This window comes from Phyllobates terribilis, unplaced genomic scaffold (genome assembly GCF_046119375.1).
Source record: "Phyllobates terribilis strain yellow unplaced genomic scaffold, ASM4611937v1 Scaffold_5__5_contigs__length_657084704, whole genome shotgun sequence".
NCBI classification, from domain to species: Eukaryota; Metazoa; Chordata; class Amphibia; order Anura; family Dendrobatidae; genus Phyllobates; species Phyllobates terribilis.
The window spans coordinates 71,055,828-71,064,035 of record NW_027362765.1 but is presented as its reverse complement, the minus strand read 5'-3'; positions in this window follow the sequence as shown (position 1 = coordinate 71,064,035).

Sequence of the window (8,208 nt, the reverse complement as noted above, 5' to 3'; positions counted from 1 at the left end):
ATCATGCACCACCTCGTCTTCCACTTCCGCACCCTGGTCCTCCTCCTGACTTTCTGGCAATTGTGTCTCATCATTGTCCACCTCTTGTGATACTTTCCCACCGTCGCCTTCGTGTGACCGTGGCTGATCAAATATTTGGGCATTGCTACACGCGATCTCCTCTTGCCCCGCTTCAAGTGGACTGGGTGAGAAGCCTGAATTTATAAATGGAAAAGTGAACAGCTCTTCAGAGTGTCCAAGTGTGGGATCAGTTGTCTCTGGGTACTCGGCATGGTGGGAGGAAGGGGGATCAGGGTGAGGAATATGCGGTCTAGACTCATGGCTACTGAGACTTGACCGTGTGGAAGACAGGGTGGTGGTGGCTATGTGACTGGAAGCATTATCCGCTATCCAACCAACAACCTTTTGACACTGCTCTGGGTTCAATAGTGGTGTGCTGCGGTCCCCTAGAAATTGGGACAGGAAGGTCAGGCGAGAAGATGTGGGTGTTTGTTGTGGCACAATTTCGGCTTGCCCACGGCCTTGTGCTTGGCCTCTGCATGCATCATTAGCATCACGTCCAGTTCCCCCGTCCCTTGCCACGTGCTTTGCCCATTTTAAATGGAGGACAGTATCTTCCACGCTCACTACAAATGACTGAGTTTGGAGCGAATTTATATGTTATCCGTGTGACTTTTTAGATAAGTTCCCTTATCTAAATCATTTATAGAAATGTTAAAAAACACTGGGGTCAAGACAGAGCCTTGTGGTATCCCACTTGAAACACTCTTCCAACTGGATATGCAACTATTTATTATCATTCCTTGAGTACTATCACTGAACCAGTTATGAGTCCACCTAACCGTAGCCTTGTTAATCCCATACTTGGTCATTTTTTTAATAAGATTAGTATGAGATACTTTATCAAATGCTTTGCTGAAGTCTAGATTGATCGAGTCAGTCATGTGGAACAGAGTGTCCCCAGGACATTGTATTAATATAGTATGGTGGCAACAAAGGGGGACATTTCTGCTGTGAAGGGGTCACAAAGGGATACATCAGTACTGTAATATATTTTATTTTTTGCTAAAGTGAATAACCTCATTTGGTTGTGTCCCTAGTAAGTCACTTGATTAACCTCAGGGGTGGGCTGGGCTGGGGGTTGAGGAGCATATGCCCCCCTGGGCCAATCACCAAGCAGCTTATTAAGGCCGCCAGGGGCAGACACTGTACTGTGCAGGCCGACTGCAACACAAAAATGCAGACATGTCCACACTATACCCTGTGCGCAATCGTCTGCTGTAGTAGAGGGAGTGCTTCTATCGTCTTATTCTTCTAGTCAGAGAGAAGACTATGAATGGGATGGAAAGGAGACCTCAGTAAGTATGAGCTCTGGATAGTGATAGGAGAGGAGCTGTGAGGAGCTGGCCTTGTTGGACCAATGCACGTAGTTCAGAATCCACGGCTCAAAAGGATGCAGACATTTTCCTGCACGGAGTACTGGTTATGTCGATCTTATTGTGTTTTATTGGAGATTTGCATGCTCATCAGTTTGGGGTGCAAGGGTCTCTCCTGGAGAGTGTTCAGCCTTGGGAATCGCTGTTTTCATTCACTGACTGTAAGCAAAGGAAGACTTACAGCCTGGATCTTATGGACACATAAGGCCAGAAATGAGATTGGTAATCAGGTAAAGCAATAATTCCATTACTCTTGTTAGTGTCTCAGAGGCTGCAATTGAGCCATTGTTCACATGAGACTGTACATTGACTCTTGTTGTATATTAATTTGAAAAGCTTGATTACATATTACATCAGCCCGCTGCAGTTAACTAACCTACACAACGTAGGACAAATATGTAGGTTATTTGAACAATTGAACAATGAAGGACCACCTCACCCCACCTTCCCCCAATTCTCTGGAAGAATGTCCTGAATGGGAGCTGTGGGTATAAAGTTTCTGGCTCCCTCTGAAGAGAGCTTCTCTACAGGAACAGCCCATGGAACCAGGTGGAATACAGGTCCGCTCCTCTGCTCATCACTGAACCCACAAAGACGCTTGGAGAACCCAGGTTGGGATTGGACTATTTTAAGGACTGTTATTGCCAGCTGGAGCTTGATACACATGCTAAGGTCATGATTAGTGATGAGCGAGCATGCTCGCCACTGCTCGGTACTCGCCTGAGCATCTCAGTACTCGAGATGCTCGGAGCTCGCCAAGTACTTTCAAGATGCTTGGGCGGGAGCTCGGGTCCCCGTCCTGCATGTTTGGCGCTATTTAGAGCACCAAACATGCAGGGATTGTCTGCCACTCACTGTAATGCTGCAGCCATGGTGGTTGTGGCATTACAGAGATTGCCCAAATCGATGGGAACAGTGCTCACAGTGAAACATGAAAAGCCAGCAATTCAGCAGCGGCATACACCGGTACCCGACAATTTAGAATAGAAAGAATAGAGCATCACACATAGATTAGATAGATAGAAACATGTCAGTCACATATATAATAAGTACAGTGACAGTGTTGGTTACTGTACTTGTTATTTAGTGTTAAAATAAAGGATTTATTAAAAAAATAGTGTTTTCATGCACCCGTCTCTTTAAAAAAGCCGGCTGGCAATTCATCAGCAGCATTCATCGGTACCCGACAATTTAGAACAGAAAGAATAGAGCATCACACATAGATTAGATAGATAGAAACATGTCAGTCACATATATAATAAGTACAGTGACAGTGTTGGTTACTGTACTTGTTATTTAGTGTTAAAATAAAGGATTTATTAAAAAAATAGTGTTTTCATGCACCCGTCTCTTTAAAAAAGCCGGCTGGCAATTCATCAGCAGCATTCATCGGTACCCGACAATTTAGAACAGAAAGAATAGAGCATCACACATAGATTAGATATATAGAAACATGTCAGTCACATATATAATAAGCACAGTGACAGTGTTGGTTACTGTACTTGTCATTTAGTGTTAAAATAAAGGATTTATTAAAAAAAAAATTGGCGTGGGGTTCCCCGTAATTTTAGTCTCTAGTGGAGGTTAAGCAGACGGCTGGGGCAGATGTTTGAAGCCTGGGAAGGGGGTAATACCCACGGAGCTTCCCAGGCTACTAATATCAGCCCCCAGCTGAATACCTAGCCTTTACTAGCTATTAAAATGGGGGACCCAAAAAAAATGACGTGGGGTCTCCTATTTTAATAGCTAGCAAAGGCTAGGCAGACAGCTGGGGGCTGATATTAATAGCCCAGGAAGGGTGCCATAAATATTGGCCCCCTCCCAGTCTAGAAACACCAGCCCTCAGCCGCCCCAGAAATGGCGCATCCATAGCCTCGCTCTTCCCACTGCCCTGTAGCGGTGGCAGTGGGGTAATAGGGCTGGGGTTGATGTCAGCTTATAATGCCAGCTGACATCAAGCCCAGGTTAGTAATGGAGAGGTGTCTATAAGACACCCCTATTACTAACCCCATAGTGAAAGTGAAATGTGAAATAAAAACACCAACACCCAGAATAAAATCCTTTAATTGAAATAAAAAAACATTCATTTAATGTTCTAAATTAAACTCTACTTACCGTATCACCCATTCCAGCTGAAGCCAATGTAAAATAATAAACCAACCTCATCCTTACCTTTCCATGGTTCCCAGGAGGGCTCCAGCACTGCTACATTGACATGACAGGCTGGACCGCAGCAGAATGCTACCTCCAGCTTGCCATGCCGCAGACACTGAGAAGCTCCTCAGTGAAGCTCCTCAGTGTCTCGCTGTGACGGCATCCAGATGATCCGAGTTCATGACCAATGAACTCAGCCCACCTCATGCACATCACTGACAGCGTGGGAGAATTCTCCTGCGTGTGCAGTGACAGCAAATGACGTCACCGTGTGTGCAGGAGAATTATCCCACGCTGCGACGGCATTGAGATGGCAGGCTGGATGGTGTCACGCTGTCTCGGCGTTCAGGAGGTCAGGAGCCTATGCTGACCCTACACTGAGGCCCTGCCTAATCCCTCTACCTGGAGGTACTGTTGATGGTACAGAGGTCCAGGCCGCCAGCATAAACCTACCTCCTGAGAATCCCTGAACCTCAGTAATCTAGTCCTGAGAAGGACCCCGATCACAACAATTGGGGACAGGACCGTATATGCCAAACACAGTACAAGACGAACGAGACAGTACAAGGGGCAAACCAAAAACCACCTCGCATACAAAAAACTTACACCACTACAACGGAGGGAACACCAACGGGTAAGGGGATAAAGAATAAAGCGAGGAAGGGAAAAAAACACACCGAGTACTCTTCGCTCCTAACTCCACAATACCACGTATCACTCTGATAGTCTGCATGAAAAGCTTTCACCGACAACTACCCTATCAGAACGGCAGGTATTTGAAGGAGTCCCAATACTGCAGAATTAACTGCAGCTGGGAGAGGCTGGGCCTCGTCTAGCACAGAGAGAATTAACTCCCTCCCTGCCGAAAAACACCAAGCACCAAAAACTCGGCTGCGAGAAGTCAGGCTGTGTAATCGCGACGATCTTCGTGGCGACACACCCGTGACAGATGGTGGCAGAATGCTGCCATCCAGCATGCCATCCTTCAGAGACACTGAGCGCAGGCAATGTCTCTGAAGGATGACAAGCTGGATGGCAGCGTTCTGCTACCATCCAGCCTGTCATCTCAATGCCGTCCCAGCGTGGGAGAATTCTCCTGTTCATGAGGTGACGTCATTTGCCGACACCGCACGCGCAGGAGAATTCTCCCACGCTGTCAGTGACCTTCATGATATGAGCTGAGTTCATTGGACATGAACTCGGCTCATCTGGATGCCGTCACAGCGAGACACTGAGAATCTTCTCAGTGTCTGCGTCATGGCAAGCTGGATGGCAGTGTTCTGCTGTGGTCAAGCCTGTCATGTCAATGTAGCAGTGCTGGAGCCGTCCTGGGAACCATGGAAAGGTAAGGATGAGGTTGGTTTATTATTTTACTTTTATTGCAGAAGACATTGGCATCAGCTGGAATGGGCGTGATGGTAAGTAGAGTTTAGTTTAGAACATTAAAGGAATGTGTCTTTATTTCAATTAAAGGATTTTATTCTGGGTGTTGGGTGTTTTTATTTCACATTTCAATTTCACTATGAGGTTAGTAATGGGGGTGTCTTAGAGACGCCTCTCCATTACTAACTTGGGCCTATGGATGCGCCATTTCTGGGGCAGCTGAAGGCCGGTGTTTCTAGCCTGGGAGGGGGCCAATATTCATGGCACCCTTCCTGGGCTATTAATATCAGCCCCCAGCTGTCTGCCTAGCCTTTGCTAGCTATTAAAATAGGGGGGACCCCACGTCATTTTTTTTTGGGTCCCCCATTTTAATAGCTAGTAAAGGCTAGGTATTCAGCTGGGGGCTGATATTAGTAGCCTGGGAAGCTCCGTGGGTATTACCCCCTTCCCAGGCTTCAAACATCTGCCCCAGCCGTCTGCTTAAACTCCGCTAGAGACTAAAATTACGGGGAGCCCCACGCCAATTTTTTTTTTTTAATGAATCCTTTATTTTAACACTAAATGACAAGTACAGTAACCAACACTGTCACTGTACTTATTATATATGTGACTGACATGTTTCTATCTATCTAATCTATGTGTGATGCTCTATTCTTTCCGTTCTAAATTGTCGGGTACAGATGTATGCCGCTGATGAATTGCCGGCCGGCTTTTTTAAAGAGACGGGTGCATGAAAATCGGAGGGCACTAGTGTGTTCCAAGTGCCCTGCTATGTTTTTCATGCACCCTCCTATATACCCTGCCTGCCTATATATTCTGCCTGCCTGACGTTTAATTGAGCACTGTTCCCATCGATTTGGGCAATTTTTGACCTTCTGCAGACCGTCGGGGGGGACCACCAGAAAAATGCTTGAGTTTCCCATAGACTTACATTGGGCTCGTTGCTCGGGTCGAGCACCCGAGTATTCCAATGTGCTCGACCCGAGCTTCGAGCACCCGAGCATTTTAGTGCTCGCTCATCACTAGTCATGATATCTTTCGTTTGGACGTGAGGAACTATCTTAAGGACTGTTGTTGCTGGCTGCAGTAGGATTCACATGCTACATTTGTGATATCCGTCATCAGGAGGAACATAGGCTGTGACTTCAGACTTTACCAGCGGGAGATACCAACAGCTGTGGGCCAACCAAAAGTTGGGAGACAGTGGGTATCACCTGTTACGTGGAAAATACCGTTCCCAGGTTGGGATCTTGAGGACATTGTATTGTGAACATCTACCCGGAATTGCTGTAAATAAAAAAATAGTAGTATTGTTTACCTGCCTAGGTGATTATTACAACCCACAACCTCAGATCTTCACAGGAGGTTTCTGCTCCTTTTGCAGTGACAAGGTGGCAGGAGACTTAATAGCTGTCCACAAATATCAGAAGGGGTGTCACAGTGTAGAGGGATTATCCTTATTCTCATTTGCACATGGAAACAAGAGAAGTAATGGAATGAAACAAAGGGAGAATATACAGATTTGATGTTAGAAAAACCTTTTTGACAGTGAGGGTGATCAATGAGTGGAACAGGTGGCCACGACAGGCGGTAAGTAGTGTTGATCAACTATGTATCGTTAACCCTTTCCGGCTCGGGTGCTGCTGAGTATTTTGGCATGCTCTGCGTTTCTTTCACTGTTGCCGTGCCTGCAAATGTCACGGCTGTTAGACAGCTGTGACACGTGCAGAGATTGACTGTCGAATAGGCAATCTCTGCATGTGTCACAGCTGTGACACTTGCAGGCGCGGCGACAGTGAAAGAAATGCCTACCACGGCAAAATTCTCAGCGAGCACCCGAGCGTGTTCGCCGGAAAGGGTTAATGATGCATTCTCGATCGATACTAGTGCTGAGTTCTCTTTCAATGGAGGCTGGACAGACATCTGTCTGAGATGGTTTAGTGAATCCTGCATTGAGCAGGGGTTGGACACGAGTTCCCTTCCAACTCTAACATTCTATGACTGCAGGGCACTAATGGATTTCATTGGCAGCCAGGGGTCTGCTGAAGACCTTTGTGGTGCCTGCCATGTCTCTGCTCCATTAAAGTCCATCAAAAAATGAAAATGGTGAAATTCAGCAGTAGCTTCTTTTTTTGCATTTGGTTTGATCATGTCCCAGTGTGTCCCAATTTTGGACAGAAGTTCCCTACATTTTCATGGGTAATTTGACTTCCTTAGGTTCCCGTCTCCTCAGGTGTGCTTGTTAAGAATTATGAATGATCTTATCAACGTATCTTATGAAAAGATAGTTTTTTTCAGATTTCTGCCTTTTAGTGCCAGAAAGGTCTGATATCCTGTCCATCTCACTGAATTCAGCTGGTAAATAAATATGTTCAAATGTATAAAGTCTTAAATATTGATAGGAAATGAGCTTATAAATGTGAAAAAGTGTGGTGTACATGCACCTATATCATCATTGAGCTGAAATGTAAATCTACGCATGCGCCGCCACTGTGGGTAATACTAAAGACATTACCCACAGTCCTCTCCCAATGCACGAGAGCTTAGGAAGCTAAAACTTCTTATGATGATTTAACAAAAAACAGGCTTTAGATTTCTACACTAAAGGTATCCAAAGATTCAGTATGATAGCGCCATTATGGCCATACCTTTAGTTTAATATGGATAATCCTGATGACAGGTTCTCTGCAACAGTGCCCGCAGAGTGGAATAAAATGTATTTTATTTTTTATTTTTGCGGCTCCGTAGCAGAGATATTAGCAATAAAGGTATTTGACGCCTAATGACTTAACTTTAGTTACAGTCAAGTGGACGTTATTAGATAGTTTTTACTGGAGACATGTACTTCTTCTCCCAGTTGGATGCTGACCAATCATAACCAGGCAGCAGCACACTGGAGAAAGAACACATTCTCACCATGGGTTAAAGCAGATTTCTCAATGTGTGAGATGTGAGGATACAGCCTGATCTTCTGGTCTAACCTCCTGCATGATTAGAAAATGTAGGGAGTAGAGCATATATGACTAACACCTTTCAGCTAATGTAATTTATTATATGAGCTCTGCTCTCAATGCAGAGTGAGTACAAGTTGCTGTGAGCTTACAAGTGTGACACATTTGAGATCATCTCTAGACAAGTAGTATGGGAGGAGGGGTAGTATATCAGAGGTGACCGTACTAATAGAGGAGGAGAGATGATAGAAGGATTTGTAATGTGACACAGCTAAACTCAGCTG